We start from the raw sequence: 15,639 nt of genomic DNA on the forward strand, positions 1-15,639 counted from the left end.
TTGTTTTCCTTTGTCCTTTGACAATAGGAGCGCTCTGTAATGTTTCAGGACAGAGGAAAGGAAAGAAGGAAGGACCATGGAGTGGGTGTAGCTTACAAAGGAAGGAAGTGCTGGCTACAGAGTGTTTGGAGTAATGGTATTTCTGACTTTGCTGAGAAGATATTCAGAGGGAACCACCACTCTGCTTATGTATAACTAGAGGCCTGGTGCACGAATCTGTGCATGGGTGGGGTCCGGCTGGCCTGCCCCGGATCGTGGCTGATCAGGCCAGGCCAGCTGCAGGGAGGGGCCGTGGGCTGTTGGCTGGCCGGCCCCACCCCCTGGTCAAAGTCCCGGTCAAGAGGACAATTTGCATATTAGCCTTTTATTATATAGGATGTGGGCCTTAAACAGTGGTCATTTGGGGGCTACCCTTCAGGGCAGAAATTGTGGGCTTTCTGTTCTGAACATGGGGTCATGCTAATAGGGCCTCCATCAGCAGAAAGTACCAGTGGGTGGACCACTGTCCATACAAACACCATGATTCCAAAATCTGACTTGAGCCAGATGTACTTTCCTTTCCACAGCTACACTTTAAAGGGAACAGGACTGGCTGTATTTTTTCCTGAGACCAGGGGGACTTTCAGCCCAACTCCCCTCACTACATTTTTGGGGATCTGGTCTCCTGGCAGATACTTGGGGTTTTCATGGTCCTAGTTGATGATCACTATCAAGTTTCTCCTACCCACCAGCTCTTCAATAACCGAGAGTTTTACTTTACTGTCAAATTTATTGGTTTGGGGGCATTCTGAGCAATGATTCTTGCCATGATGAATCCCTTGCAAAGGAGGAAAGGAAAAGTGAACAGCTGATTTTTACAGTGTTGAAGGTTGTCCTGGAGTTGCATAATCAGCTCAGAATCACCAGATAATTCCCATTCTGATCTGGCCAGTGGAAGGAAACGGCTGCATTTGGAGAACAACCAAGCCCCTGCCCAGCTGTTCCCGGGGTAGGGTGGGGCAGGGCAGAGCTGAGTCCTGCTGCTAAGCACCATGTGTGAGCCATTTAGCTCCAGCAAAGACCAGAGCTGTTCATCTCTTCCAGCAGGATAGAAAGTGGGGATTAGGAGGGCCATTAGGACACAGCCATGCCACTTTAGAGTTTTATTTTCCATTCTTTCCATTTACGAATGAGAAATCTGAGGCTCCAAAAGGGGAAATATCTGGTTCAAGATCACACATTTGCATTGTTGGTAGAGGAGAAATGAGAACTCTAGTCTCCTGACTTCTAATTTCAGTGCTTGTTCCTTGACACTATGCTTTGGAAATGTTGGGAGAAACAAGATGAAGCCATCTTCTTTATCACCAGATTTCTGAGCCTTTAATATGCTAACTTGCACTGTGTCTTTCTTCTTAGAATATGGTTTTCAGACTTTCCCAAGCTTTTTTGACCAGACTACTTTTTAATACAGTGTGTTGTATCGCAAATCAGCGAGCTGAACAAGACGCCTAATGAGCCAGTTAGTTAGGAGTCATCTTTATTGCACGCAGGTTCAGAGCAGATTACCTCTGTCAAATTCTGAAACCCCCATACAGTAAGTCTCCCATATTTTATACTTTTCGAGCCTCTTTGTTTGCAGATATTACAAAGGGCTCTGTGTGAGTTATTGTTAGAGACAGTTGTAACCTTGAATTCATAATGAGTTTGTACTTGGCATAAGAATATGGGAATTATCTATTACATTGGATGGCTAGCTTGCAAGGTCAGACAGTTAAGCTTATCTTTTTCTATCATTTGAACTAAGAACAAAGTCATTTTATAGAATAACAGACTGTCTTAAAGTGACAGAGTTTATAATGACAGAGTTTACAGGACTAAGGACTATCAATAGCAGAGAGTTTCAAACAGCAGTTTCATACAGGATGGAGGTTACTATGCTTCAAGTGTCTGTATGCATTCTCCAGAAAAGGATTGGAGGATTTCTCTTAACAGTGTAGGAAACACTACCCTATACCATGCTGTTACTATTAGTGCTACACACAAAAGCTACCTAACGCAATCCGTACAATCCACACCATACAACAGGGATGCTGAGACCCAGGGTAGTCACCAATGGTAACATCATCGGTCATTCTGAAGATCAGCAGTAAACTCTGCATCACAAAAAGCAGAAGTGTGTGTGGTGGGGGAGGGGGAGGTGGGGAGGACAAGGGCTAATGGTCAGGTCCTCGCTGACATGCAGGGCCTACCTGAGCATATGTGAGGTTTAGGGCTGGTCAGCCTTTATGAATATGCATTGATTGTGTCCTAGTCCTTGCCCTCAAGGATATCACAGTCTAGTAGGGGAACAAGTATTTAAAAGCATGAGAACTGTGACAGATGCGATGACGGAGTATGTACCACAAGGCAAAGTTAAAGGTACTAAGGAGGGAGAGAGTGAAAAGTTAGGCCTGGAAAAGGGGAGCAGAGGCGGAAGCTAGAACAACTAGGAGGTCAGGGTTGGATTCCCACTCAGGGCACATGCCCGGGTTGTGGGTTGCAGGCTTGGTCCCCAGTGGAGGGCGTGCAAGAGGCAGCCGATCAATGATTATCTCTCTTCATTGATATATCTATCTCTCCCTCTTCTTCTCCCTTCCTTTCTTTCTAAAGAAGAAGAAGGAGGAGGAGGAGGAGGAGAAGAAGAAGAAGGAGAAGGAGAAGGAGAAGGAGAAGGAGAAGGAGAAGGAGAAGGAGAAGGAGAAGGAGGAGAGGGAGAGGGAGAGGGCGAGGGCGGAGAAGAAGAAGAAGAAGAAGAAGAAGAAGAAGAAGAAGAAGAAGAAGAAGAAGAAGAAGAAGAAGAAGAAGAAGAAGAGGAGGAAGAAGAAGAAGAAGAAGAAGAAGAAGAAGAAGAAGAAGAAGAAGAAGAAGAAGAAGAAGAAGAAGAAGAAGAAGAAGAAGAAGAAGAAGAAGAAGAAGGAAAATTTATTGTGCAGTGAGGCATGCAGAGGCTACCAGTTCTAACAAAGTAGCTCCTGATCATTTTGTGACAGAATTTCAAGAATACGTAGAGGCTGAGGGATTTGTTCCCTAACAACTGTTCAGTTGTGAGGAGACAGGCCTCTTCGGAAGAAAATGCCAGAGGACCTACATCACACAGGAGGAGAAGTCATTGCCAGGACTCAAGCCAATGAAGGATAGGCTGACAGTATTGTTGTGTGGGAATGTGAGCAGGGACTTTAAATTGAAGCGTCTATTTATCTACCATTCTGAAAAACTTCGAGTTTTCAAAAGAAAGAATGTCATGAAAAACAAATGGATTGTGGTACTATGGAGGGCTAATAGCAAAGCTTGGGTAACCAGGCAATGTTTTATTGAGTGGATTCATGAAGTGTTTGCCCCAAGTGTGAAGAAATAGCTCCAGGAAACACAATTGCCACTCAGGGCACCTCCTGTGGGGCACAGGCTGCTGCCCACCCCCCGGCGTGGAGGCCGGGTTGGTGCAGGAGCACAGCTCCATCACCGGGAGGCTCTTGGCACTCCAACTCCTCTCATCCAGCCCATGGACCAGCAGGTCATTTCTAATGTTAAGAAACTCTACCCAAAGGCACTGTTTCAGAAGTGTTTGGAGGTGATCTCTGAAATGAATTGGACATGCACTGTATATCAGAAAAGTTAAAATGAATCATTTGGAGGTCTGGAATGGATTCAATTCTATTTACATTATTTCTAATGGGGAAAAATGATTCCGTTTTCAAACAAATCGCTTTTCAAATAGCCTTCTGGAACAAACTGAGTTTGAGAACCGAGGTTCCACTGTATTTGGCAAAGAGTCTGACTCTTGAAAACAACTCATCTGATAGCTGAAATATGAGAGTCAGAGATCACTTGACTACACAGCCCAAGCCTCTCTGACTTAAAAAATCTACCACAGGGGAACATTGTTAAAGTCACTATCCATTTCCAAGATGACTTCACAGTGAGGGAGGCCTGGGCTTAAAAAGTGGAAGCAGAGCCCTGGCTGGTGTGGCTCAGTTGGTTGGGTATCGTCCTGTGCACTAAAAGGTTGCTGGTTAGATTCCCAGTCGGAGCACATGCCTGAGTTATGGGCTCAGTCCCCAGTAGGTGGTGTGCAGGAGGCAGCCAATGGATGTTTTGTTCTCACATTGATGTTTCTCTCTCTCTCCCCCTCCCTTTCTCTTTTTCTAAAAATAAATAAAAATATTAAAAAATAAAAGTAAAAGCAGAAAAGAAGGCAAACCTTAATTTAGGAGTGAGCCACAATAAGGAGGCTAATATTTGTAGAACCCTTAGAATAGCCCCAGGTGCTCTAACCGGTTTGGCTCAGTGGATAGAGCGTCAGCCTGCGGACTCAAGGGTCCCAGGTTTGATTCTGGTCAAGGGCATGTACCTTGGTTGCAGGCACATCCCCAGTGGGGAGTGTGCAGGAGGCAGCTGATCGATGTTTCTAACTCTCTATCCCTCTCCCTTCCTCTCTGTAAAAATTCAATAAAATATATTTAAAAAAAAAAAAAATAACAGCCCAGGCACCCAGTGAACACTAGTTGTGTATTTCATAAACAAATAAAGTGTTGACACGTGGGTGTGGGAGGAGACCTAGTTAGAAACCCCCACCCTTGGGTGGCAATTGAGCTTTTTTTCACACTCTCATATCTCCCTGACCTTAGAAAAATCATGTCATTTTTAAACCTCAGTTTTCTTGCCCGTGAAACAAAAATCATGCAATCCCTAACTCAAGAGGGTTCTTAGAAGTACCAAATGAGACCAGTGAGATATTTAAGGATGAAAATATGTTATTTGGAAACTGTAAAGCACTTTACAAATGTCATTACTATTACTATTGCTTCTTATTCAGAATTCCTGTGAGCGAAAGGACTAGAAAGATGTCCTGAGGCAGAGAATCAAATTTCTGGCGCTGGTGGGATTATCCGCCAGGATTATCTGCCCTTCTCTCCAGCCCCCTCGTTTGCACAGCCCCACCCCTCGATGCTGGCCCAGCCAAGTAGGGAGGAGGGGAGAGCTGTGTCCCTGGCACCCGAAGTTGGAACACAGAGCGCCGTTTCTCCCTCTCTTACAAAATCAAGGCTGTGCAGAGTTCCTGGGAGTAAATGAACAGTGCATCCAGTGTGCCCGGCTGGCAACATTCAGGATTAGATAGACTTCGTGGACCGCCCTGAGCACCTGACGACCCAAGGTAACCTCATTTTCATGGGCACCGGCATTGTTTTAAATAACAGGCGTTGGTGCTCGTTTCGGCAGCACATCTACTAAAACTGGTCCGATACAGAGAAGATCTGCCTGGCCCCTGCGCAAGGATGACGCGCAGATTTGTGAAGCGTTCCATGTTAATTAGTTAATTATGCGTCGCATATTAACGGCTTTGTAAATACACTTTGGAATCCGTAGCCTGTTTCAGAAGTGGGGACTGTTTGTACAGAACGAAATCAAACTGCTTGAAACATGGTGGGAACTTTAGAAAAGAATGCAAAGCCTTCACATTACTGTAAACTACTGGATATGACCCCATGGGGAAGTTCCCTTTTCCTTTCCTTTTTAAAAATTTTCTTTACCGTTTGGGAAAGAGCCATCGTTACCTAGTGATTTGTCTCTAGAATTAAATCAAGGGGAAAAACAGAGGCCCATACACCCAACGGTTACAGGTTCGATTCCCCGTTAGGGCACGTACCTAGATTGCAGGTTCAATCTCAGGTCAGGGGACAACCTATAGATGTTTCTCTCTCACACTGATGTGTCTCTTTCTCTCTCTCCCTAAAAATCAAGAAAGACATATAATTAAGTAGGATTTTTAAAAAAGTGTGTGTGAAGAGGACTCCATGGATGCCATGTGTAGGAATTAGCTGCCATAGAGGTTAAAAAGCTACCAACGAAAGATTCAGCTGAAAGGTAGTAAGGAGGAAGTTTTTATCTGGCACATGAGTTCAAGAGGGAAACCTGCAAGCTGACGAAAATCCTCTGTAAATATAGCTGTAATCAACTTTCCAGTATGTCATCAATGGCAGAGATTGGGTGAATTCTGCCTAGAAATATTTAGGTCAAGCTTCTTTACCTGAAAGAATGTGAGACGGTAACTAACATTAGATGTTATTTCACTTTTGTTCCCTATAACTCCAGCATGTAAGTATTAATAAGATTAGAGAACTGATTCTTAGGAATGATTTGTAGTTTGTCCAAGTCACATAATTATCAAATGGAGCCAGAATGGTCTGACTTTAGTCCAGGGTCATTCAATCACACCATGTCGTCTCCACTATGCAGCTTTATGAAAGAGCCACACTACTGCACTTCCACAAGGTAGACAGGAAAACAACCAGTCTGGAAAGAAGAATGAAATTTGGTTCCCATACATTTGGTATGGGAGTTCAGATACTTTTAGCAACCTGATGAGTATTTTATCTGGGTGATGCTTGTCTTTCTGATATATATATATATATATATATATATATATATATATATATATATATATCCCCAGGTGAGGATTAAAAAATTCTTTTTAAGTAGTACAGAAGCTATAAGGAACAACACATTATCTTACTAATGGATATTTAGGTAATTTCTAATTTTCTTAGGATAAACTATGAACATGCTTGTATAGGTGTTCAATAGATTGCTTATGAAAAATATTACTTCTTAAGATGGTCTTTAAAAACCAGATGATCACGTTTTTAAAAATACTTTTTATTGATTTTTATAGAGAGGGAAAGAGAAAAGGAGAGAGAAACATCAATGTGAAAGCCCAACATCGATTGGCTGCCTCCTGCACACCCCCTACCAGGGATCAAACCTGCAACCTGGGCATGTGCCTTGACCAGGAATCGAACTGGCAACCCTTTGGGGCATGGGATGACACCCAACCAACTGAACCACACTGGCCAAAGGGACCACCTTTTTTTCTCTCTCAGTCAAGAGCATTTATTTCATTTTTTTCAGTTACAGTTGGCATTGGTTTCAGGTGTACCACGTAGTGGTTAGACAATCGCATACTTTACATTGTGTTCCCCCTGATAATTGTATTACCCACATGACACTATACATAGTTATTACAATATTATTGACTATATTCCCTGTCCTGTACTTTAGAAAAGCTAGATGCCCGGAGGAGAACCAAGATGGCGGCATAGGTTAACGCCGGAGTTTGCTGCTTTGAACAACTACTTCAAAAGTGAAACCAAAAAACGGAAGGGACATCACCCAGAACCACAGGAACGCTGGCTGAGTGGAAGTCCTACAACTAGGAGGAAAGAGAAACACACACGGACACTCAGAGGAGGCGCAGTGCTGAAGTCAAATTCTGAGGTGCGGAGTGTGCGGAGCGGGCTGGCGGCGGAGGGCGCGGTTGTTGTTTTCAATCGGGAGGGAGTCGCAGACTCTGAGCACCAGATCCGGGCGAGTCTCTAGGGACCCAGACTCAAACGGGAGAAGCGGGACTGTCTGGCTTCGGTCAGAGCGAGTGCAGCTTTCTCTCCGAGCTTTGCAGCGGGTGCTGGGACTCAGAGAGGCAGAGCCCCTGGGGACAGGACTGAGAGCCGCCATAACTGCTCTCTCCCGCCCACCCTGTTGATCCTGTGCGACCCGCCCCGCCCAAGCCCTGCACAGAGGCATTTGCCGGATAGCCTCAGGCAAAGGCTAGATTAGCACCTCCCTAGAGGACAGAAGTTCTCTCACTGCTGACACAGCTGATCCTCATAGCCACTTGGCCTGGAGGTCAAACCCTCCCTGGAATTAGCTACAACAATCAAGATTTAACTATAAGACTGCGAACAAAGACCACTAGGGGGTGCACCAAGGAAGCATAACAAAATGCGGAGACAAAGAAACAGGACAAAATTGTCAATGGAAGATATAGAGTTCAGAACCACACTTTTAAGGTCTCTCAAGAACTGTTTAGAAGCTGCCGATAAACTTAATGAGATCTACACGAAAACTAATAAGACCCTCGATCTTATATTGGGGAACCAACTAGAAATTAAGCATACACAGACTGAAATAACGAATATTATACAGACGCCCGACAGCAGACCAGAGGAGCGCAAGAATCAAGTCAATGATTTGAAATGCGAGGAAGCAAAAAACATCCAACTGGAAAAGCAAAATGAAAAAAGAATCCAAAAATGCGAGGATAGTGTAAGGAGCCTCTGGGACAGCTTCAAGCGTACCAACATCAGAATTATAGGGGTGCCAGAAGATGAGAGAGACCAAGATATTGAAAACCTATTTGAAGAAATAATGACAGAAAACTTCCCCCACCTGGTGAAAGAAATGGACTTACAGGTCCAAGAAGCATGGAGAACCCCAAACAAAAGGAATCCAAAGAGGACCACACCAAGACACATCATAATTAAAATGCCAAGAGCAAAAGATAAAGAGAGAATCTTAAAAACAGCAAGAGAAAGAAACTCAGTTACCTACAAGGGAATACCCATACGACTGTCAGCTGATTTCTCAACAGAAACTTTGCAGGCCAGAAGGGAGTGGCAAGAAATATTCAAAGTGATGAATACCAAGAACCTACAACCAAGATTACTTTATCCAGCAAAGCTATCATTCAGAATTGAAGGTCAGATAAAGAGCTTCACAGATAAGGAAAAGCTAAAGGAGTTCATCACCACCAAACCAGGATTATATGAAATGCTGAAAGGTATCCTTTAAGAAGAGGAAGAGGAAGAAAAAGGTAAAGATACAAATTATGAACAACAAATATGCATCTATCAACAAGTGAATCTAAGAATCAAGTGAATAAATAATCTGATGAACAGAATGAACTGTTGATTATAATAGAATCAGGGACATAGAAAGGGAATGGACTGACTATTCTTGGGGGGGAAAGGGGTGTGGGAGATGTGGGAAGAGACTGGACAAAAATCGTGCACCTATGGATGAGGACAGTGGGTGGGGAGTGAGGGCGGAGGGTGGGGCGGGAACTGGGAGGAGGGGAGTTATGGGGGGAAATAAAAAGAGGAACAAATGTAATAATCTGAACAATAAAGATTTAATTAAAAAAAAAAAAAGAAAAGCTAGATGCCCATCTTCTTGGCATGGCTAAATAGATTTTTCTGGGAGTTAAAGAATGTATATGATGGAATGATAATTCTTTTTAAAAAATCTTTTTATTGATTTCAGAGAGGAAGGGAGAGGGAGAGATAGAAACATCAGTGATGAGAGAATCGTTGATTGGCTGCCTCTTGCATATCCCCTTCTGGGGATCAAGCCCGCAACCCATGCATGTGCCCTGACCTCCTGGTTCATAGATCAACGCTCAACCACTGAGCCATGTCGACTGGTCAATACGATAACTCTTTAAGATTATTTAAGACCCAATTAATATCAGCCAAAATGTGACTGAGACCAGGACCACAAAGAATATACTCAGGGTCCAGTCTGAGGTGAGGAAGAACTCTCAGAGCTCTTATTCTGGACTGAATGTTTTATTTCCCAACAAAATTCAAATGCTGAAATCCTAACCCTCAGCATGATGGTATTTGAAGGTTGGGTCTTTGGGAGGTGCTTAGGTCGTGAGGATGGAACCCTCACGAATGGGATTAGTGCTCTTATACAAGGGACCTCAGAGTGTTTCTTTTTTAAAAATATATATTTTATTGATTTTTTACAGAGAGGAAGGGAGAGGGATAAAGAGTTAGAAACATCAATGAGAGAGAAACATCGATCAGCTGCCTCCTGCACACCTCCCACTGGGGATGTGCCCACAACCCAGGTACATGCCCTTGACCAGAATCGAACCTGGGACCTTTCAGTCTGCAGGCCGACGCTCTGCCAAACCGGTTAGGGCTCAGAGTGTTTCTTGAGCCTTCCACCATGTACACGAGAACACAGCAAGAAGAAGGCCATCTATGAACCGGGAAGTGGGCCCTCATCAGACAATCTGCCAGAGTCTTGTTCTAGGATTTCCAGCCCCCAGAACTATGAGAAAGAAATGTTTGGCCCTGACTGGTTTGGCTCAGTGGATAGAGCGTCGGCCTGCAGACTGAAGGGTCCCAGGTTCGATTCCGGTCAAGGCACCAAGAAAAAAAAAATAATAATAATAAAAAATAAAAAAAAGAAACGTTTGTTGTTTAAGCCACCAGTCTCCGGTGCTTTTGTTACAGCAGCCCGAAAGGACTAAGACAGCTCTCACGCATGTACGCTTGGGAAGGAAAGGTGAACCTGATGGACATGTGATGTATTTTCCTGTGAAGGCCCGGACCTAACAAGGAAACCAGGGGCAAAGAGGAAAAGTCAGGCTGAGTGGAAGAGGCTTTCTGAGCAATGCGGAGCCTGACGCTGAAGGTCCAGGTGGCATCCAGGAGGAAAGGCCACCTGGATACCTGAGGCTGAAAACACAGGAGGTTAAGACGCGGTGCCTTCCACTTTCCCCTCGGTGGCAGTTCTCTTACAAGTGGCCTAATCCTTGAAACAACCGAAGACCTTCCAAAGTCTGGGCTCAGGTTTGCTGCGGGCGACGCCTTCCTTAGGTTCTGTACCAACCCCCTCTCTGACAAACGCATTCATCCTCTGCCTCAGGCCCTGCAGGGGCCAGCAACTCCCTGTATCCTCCTTGTAGACTGGTCTCAGGTCTCCCGTACTTTCATAGTCAGGAGATACCCTGTGTCTCCCACCTAAGCTAAGCTAAACTTTCTTTGTTCATATTTTAGAAACAAAGTTGAGGACAGGAGGTGCGCTGTGGCATTAGAGTGGTGACAGCATAGGAGGATGGGGCTCGAGACAGGTCTAGACGCTTTTCAGCACTGGACTGGACCAGAACTGTCCGCATAGTTCCCTTACTAGTCACACAAAAACATTCTTTTACTTGAGATAACAGAGTATTCCTATGAAGTGTCTTTAGACTATAGTGCTGGGTCCACTTTTGACATAAGCACAGTGCGGGGAATATAGCCTGACCCTCCTTGACTAGCAAGCGAGCAGCACTTGGCTATGGAAAATCTCCCTTGCCATGAATGCTTGAAACAAATGCCTCTTTCTTGGCCCTCGTTGCTAAAGGAACACGGCTGTAGCGACTGAATAGTTATCTGGCCCAGATCTCCTGCCAGACCTGCCAGCTCTAACAGCATTTCTAGGAAGGAGATTCCACAGGGACTGTTTCCGCAGGAGAACTGTTTCAAATGATCAGCAGCCCACACTGAAAAGAAAATATCATTTTTTCCCAAGTTGTCGGAAAGAAACATGGGAAAGGACCTGGCATGTTCAGATTCAGCCAGAGGTTTTAATTCTGCCTGCAGCTCTGTTCTGACCTTTGGATCATGGACAGGTTACTCTACAGCCCTCTTTTCTCATATCCCTTTCCTCTCTGCTGATGGAGGAGAGAAGAGCCCATCCTCTGGACTGTTTCGGTTGTATGTGTCTCATGTCTCCAAGTAGATTGGGAGATTTAGGACAGCAGCTATCACACTGCTTTAGCTCAGCCACTAACTTGTTGGGTGATTATTAAAAATTAAGGCTGCTAGATCATAGGGTAGGGAAATGCTGTAACCACAGGATTTCAGCCAGATCTCTTACTACATTCTTTCTAATCAGGTGGAGAAACACAAGCTGGGTGAGGATGGAGACAATGCACCTCACCAAAGAGTTCTGATTGATGGGATCATGTGAATCCAGGGGAAAGACTCTACTTAGGCTCTGTCCTGGTGAAAATGTTGTCCATGACTTGGATGAGGACAGGAGACCATCTGATGATTCTGCAGCCGATATGAAGCCAGCGGAGGCCGTGAATGGAGAGGATGTCAGGATCAGAAACCAAAGAGAGCTCATCAGGCTGGAGCAATGAGGAAAATTTGGCAAGATATAAGTTAACAGGAGAAAAGCCACGTACCAGGCACTAGGTGGGGAGATGGGCTTTTCATAGCAAACATGTGAAGGATTTAAGATGAGGTTAATGCACACAGGCAGAGACGTGCTAAGATGACTAAAGGCTGTATTTATAGAGGCATACTGTCAAGAGTAAGGGAGGTAATTGACCTGATCCACTTTCTACAAGTCTAGACACTTGTACAAGTTTGCTCCTTTCTACTTTGGGCAGAGCTGGCGGCATGCAGGACAATAACGACACTTGAAATCATGTCTTAAAAGGAATTGAGCATTTTACTGAGAATTGAAGATTTTTACCTAAAAGAACAAATATTTATGGGGACATGATCTGTCTTGAAATAGCTGGAGCTCTGACATGCAGATGTGGGATGAACTTGGGTTGAATCTGGTCATGAAACATGCTTTGTTTTGGCTCCTACATTTTAAACTTCTTTGGGAGAAACATGTAAAACTTGAGGGTCTATCACATTAAAGCCCATATTTCTGGCTTCTCTTAGCAAATTAGAAGATGTGGCTTCACTGGGCCCTCCTGGCAACAGTCTGTTGGAGTGGAGCGGTGGTCCTCTCTTTAGGTGGGACAGGCACCCTCCACTTCCCACCTGGCCTTCTGCATTCATTCACCTGACTCTCTTCAGCATTTGCATCTGTGACTCCTGTCAACTAAAAAGGCCACAAGTCTGGTACACAGAATTGTTACCTGCAAGGGTCATCACAGAATTCCTCCTCAATAGCAAGATAGATACAATAGAAACCTGATATTTTCTTTGCCTTTTGTTCAACTAGCAAAGTCTGTAACAAAGACTTTGGATTTTGATTAAAAGTTGAACAGGAAACTAAGAGCATACTGCCATGAGAAAGGATCACAGCAAAATGGAAAGCTTGAGCTTAGGGAAGACTGGAGGTAGAAGGTCAGAGGACTAGCTGACCTTGGCCTCTGGCAGCCTGACCAAATGCTCCAAGTAATTAGTAGCTTGGTTTCCCAACAGTACTGCATTTGCAAAGAATAACTTAAATTGCCAAGAACAATGAGGAAATCTTGCCTCAGACTCTCCAGAATTGAAAGAAGGTAGAATCACACCTTGTGCGGCTGAATGAGGAAAACTGTCTCTGTTATGCTTTTTTTGAGATGAATTGATGCCATTGGGCTGTGGTCTACGCGAAATGTCTTCATCCATTCTCTCCTAGAACACATGAGAAACTGCTTTAAAGATATGATCAGTAGCCCTAACCGGTTTGGCTCAGTGGATAGAGTGTCGGCCTGCGGACTCAAGGGTCCCAGGTTCAATTCTGGTCAAGGGCATGTACCTTGGTTGCAGGCACATACCCAGTGGGGAGTGTTCAGAAGGCAGCTGATCGATGTTTCTCTCTCATCAATGTTTCTAACTCTCTATCCCTCTCCTTCCCCTCTCCCTTCTTCTTTGTAAAAAAATCAATAAAATAAAATTAAAATAAAAAAGATATGATCAGTCAAATTCTAAAACATTTGGAATGGTTCAAAAGAGAAATATAGGTTTTATCACAGGCAAAAGAGCTATGAACAACTATAATTGCCATAAAAAGAAGAGCTTATGATGAAAGCAAATTGCCTCAAAAGTCAGAAGAATGTCTCTCAATGCCACGTCCATTGTATTAAGCAACTTTTCACAAGGCCGTATGGTGCCCCCAATACCACTTTGAAAGCTGTAGAGATGGTAGGAGGAGAAGAAAAGAACAATTAGAAGAGAATTGACATGTCTTTATGGTCAAATGAGTCAGGACATTGAGAAATGTAAACAGATAGGATGAAGATCCATTACTTCACTCTCTTACAGAATCTTGCTGGAAGTTTCTGTGCCCATCTGATGGCTTGCAAGACCTGGCAGTGGAGGTCTTTCTCCTTGAAATCCAGCAACGTGTGTGGGAAATATTTCCCTAACAACCTGATTTAGGGCAAGGCTGTGCTTAGGTCCAGGAAGAAGCTAGGGCTAGAAATAATGTCATTCTATATTAAACAACCTTCATCTCATCAGCAGTTAATTATTTTGGTTAGACTCATTCAATGGCTCTACTTGTGCTTAGAAAAAACTCCAAATTTCTTGGCCTGCCATCTGATCCTTGACAACATCCCTAGACTCATCTTCTGTTATATCCTTTCAAGCGCTGGTCACCCCAGCTTCTTTGATTTCCTCTTATACCTCTTCTCTCATTGTTGGATATGTTTTTCCCTTGACCTAGATCATTGCCATACTCTGCCTTCAACTCATCTTTGCAGTTATCAGGTTAAATATCAGTTTTCTCAAGAAGGCCTTCTCTGATTGCTACATTAGGTAAACAACCGCCCACTCACTCACCCACCCATTTCTCCTCCAGCTCCATACTTACATATATCTTGACACTTCTCACATTTATTTTAAATTTCTTGTTTAATAACTGGTTTCCCAGCTCTCTGTGTGGGCTTTGAGGGCAGAGACTGTACCTTGTTTATTGTAGTATCCTTTGCAACTAGCAGAGCGCCTGGCATATAATCCATGTGCAATAGGTATCTTCAGTTAATGACTACAGTAAAGGTTTTTGGAGAAAAAATAAGAAATAACATTTGTGAGTTTTGAAAATCTGAGACCACTTTCTCTCTTTTCCTCTAGCCAGATCTCATTTCAGTTCAAGAAGTGGGGATCTTTCTTCATCCTAAACTCCCATAGAAAAAGAGAAACCATACCACTCTTTTTAAAAAATATATATTTTTATTGATTTCAGAGAGGAAGGGAACGGGAGAGAGATATATAAACATCAATGATGAGAGAGAATTATCGATTGGCTGCCTCCTGCAGGCCCCCTACTGGGGATTGAGCCTACAACCTGGGCATGTGCCCTGACCAGAAATAGAACCATGACCTCCTGGTTCAGGAGTTGACACTAACCACTGAGCATACTGGCCGAGCATAACACTCTTGATAGTTCATCTTTGGGCCCCATATGGGGAACCTTTGGATAAATCTGACTTAAGTCCATTCGACTGCAAGATCTTACCGTTCTCTTTCTGACTATGCACGTTACCAAACCTCTAGTTCTTTGCCAATAAACTTACAATAGAAAGTTACTTCCCCCATCATTAATCACTTGACCTTGCCTCTTTGTTCCCTGCTCTAACAGACTTAGCCATCTTCCAGCTTCCATAGGACAAAAGAGGCTTGTTTTCATTTAGACATTGTACTCTATGAGCTCAGTATTTAGAAAATTAATAACAATTCCCCTGGTGGAGACCTGGTGGCTAATGTATGGAAAGATGAGAGGATCTCGTCCTCTGGCTGGTGTGAGTAACATCACAAATGCCATCATCCCCACTGACACTGAGGCTGCTGGCACTGAGGACAAAAGGGTGCCAAGAGCAAGCCCAGAACATACCGTGTAGCTGAGGCCCATGATGCAGAGTCTTGGCCTGAGTGCTGTGAGGAGATGCCAGAACAGGAAGGGATAAGGCGTTTTGTAATCTGAAAGGTTCCCATCATTCCTTCATTCCACAAGCATTTACAGAGGCCTGCTCTGCACCAGGCTGCGTTAATTGCTCAGGACCTCGGAATCTGCCGTCTAAGTCGCTCACAGCCTTGGGTAAGGGTGAGGAGGGAGGAGTTCCTATATGAGAGAGATGAAAGATTGACGTTAAAGACTTCATGTTAATGCAAATATAGTCCCACAGAGATCTTTTTTTCGTTGTTTTGTTTTTTGTTTTTTTACACAGAGATCTTAAACATAGAACACAAAGCAGTTATCCAGTATCCTGGGGGGAAAACTAAAAAGAGGGCCCAAGGCAAAGCCATAAAATAGGCACCTCCCCATCAATGTAGCCAA

The 15,639-nt window shown here is 43.9% G+C and overlaps 1 non-coding gene across 1 annotated transcript; it reads left to right on the plus strand.

Moving 5' to 3' along the window:
* Positions 1-5,219: 5,219 nt before the first annotated feature.
* On the plus strand, positions 5,220-5,326 carry LOC132232068 (U6 spliceosomal RNA). The gene has a single exon (XR_009452231.1). It is a non-coding gene; the product is annotated as a U6 spliceosomal RNA (small nuclear RNA).
* The last annotated feature ends 10,313 nt before the right edge of the window (positions 5,327-15,639 follow it).

The sequence above is a fragment of the Myotis daubentonii genome, chromosome 3, assembly GCF_963259705.1.
Source record: "Myotis daubentonii chromosome 3, mMyoDau2.1, whole genome shotgun sequence".
NCBI lineage: Eukaryota > Metazoa > Chordata > Mammalia > Chiroptera > Vespertilionidae > Myotis > Myotis daubentonii.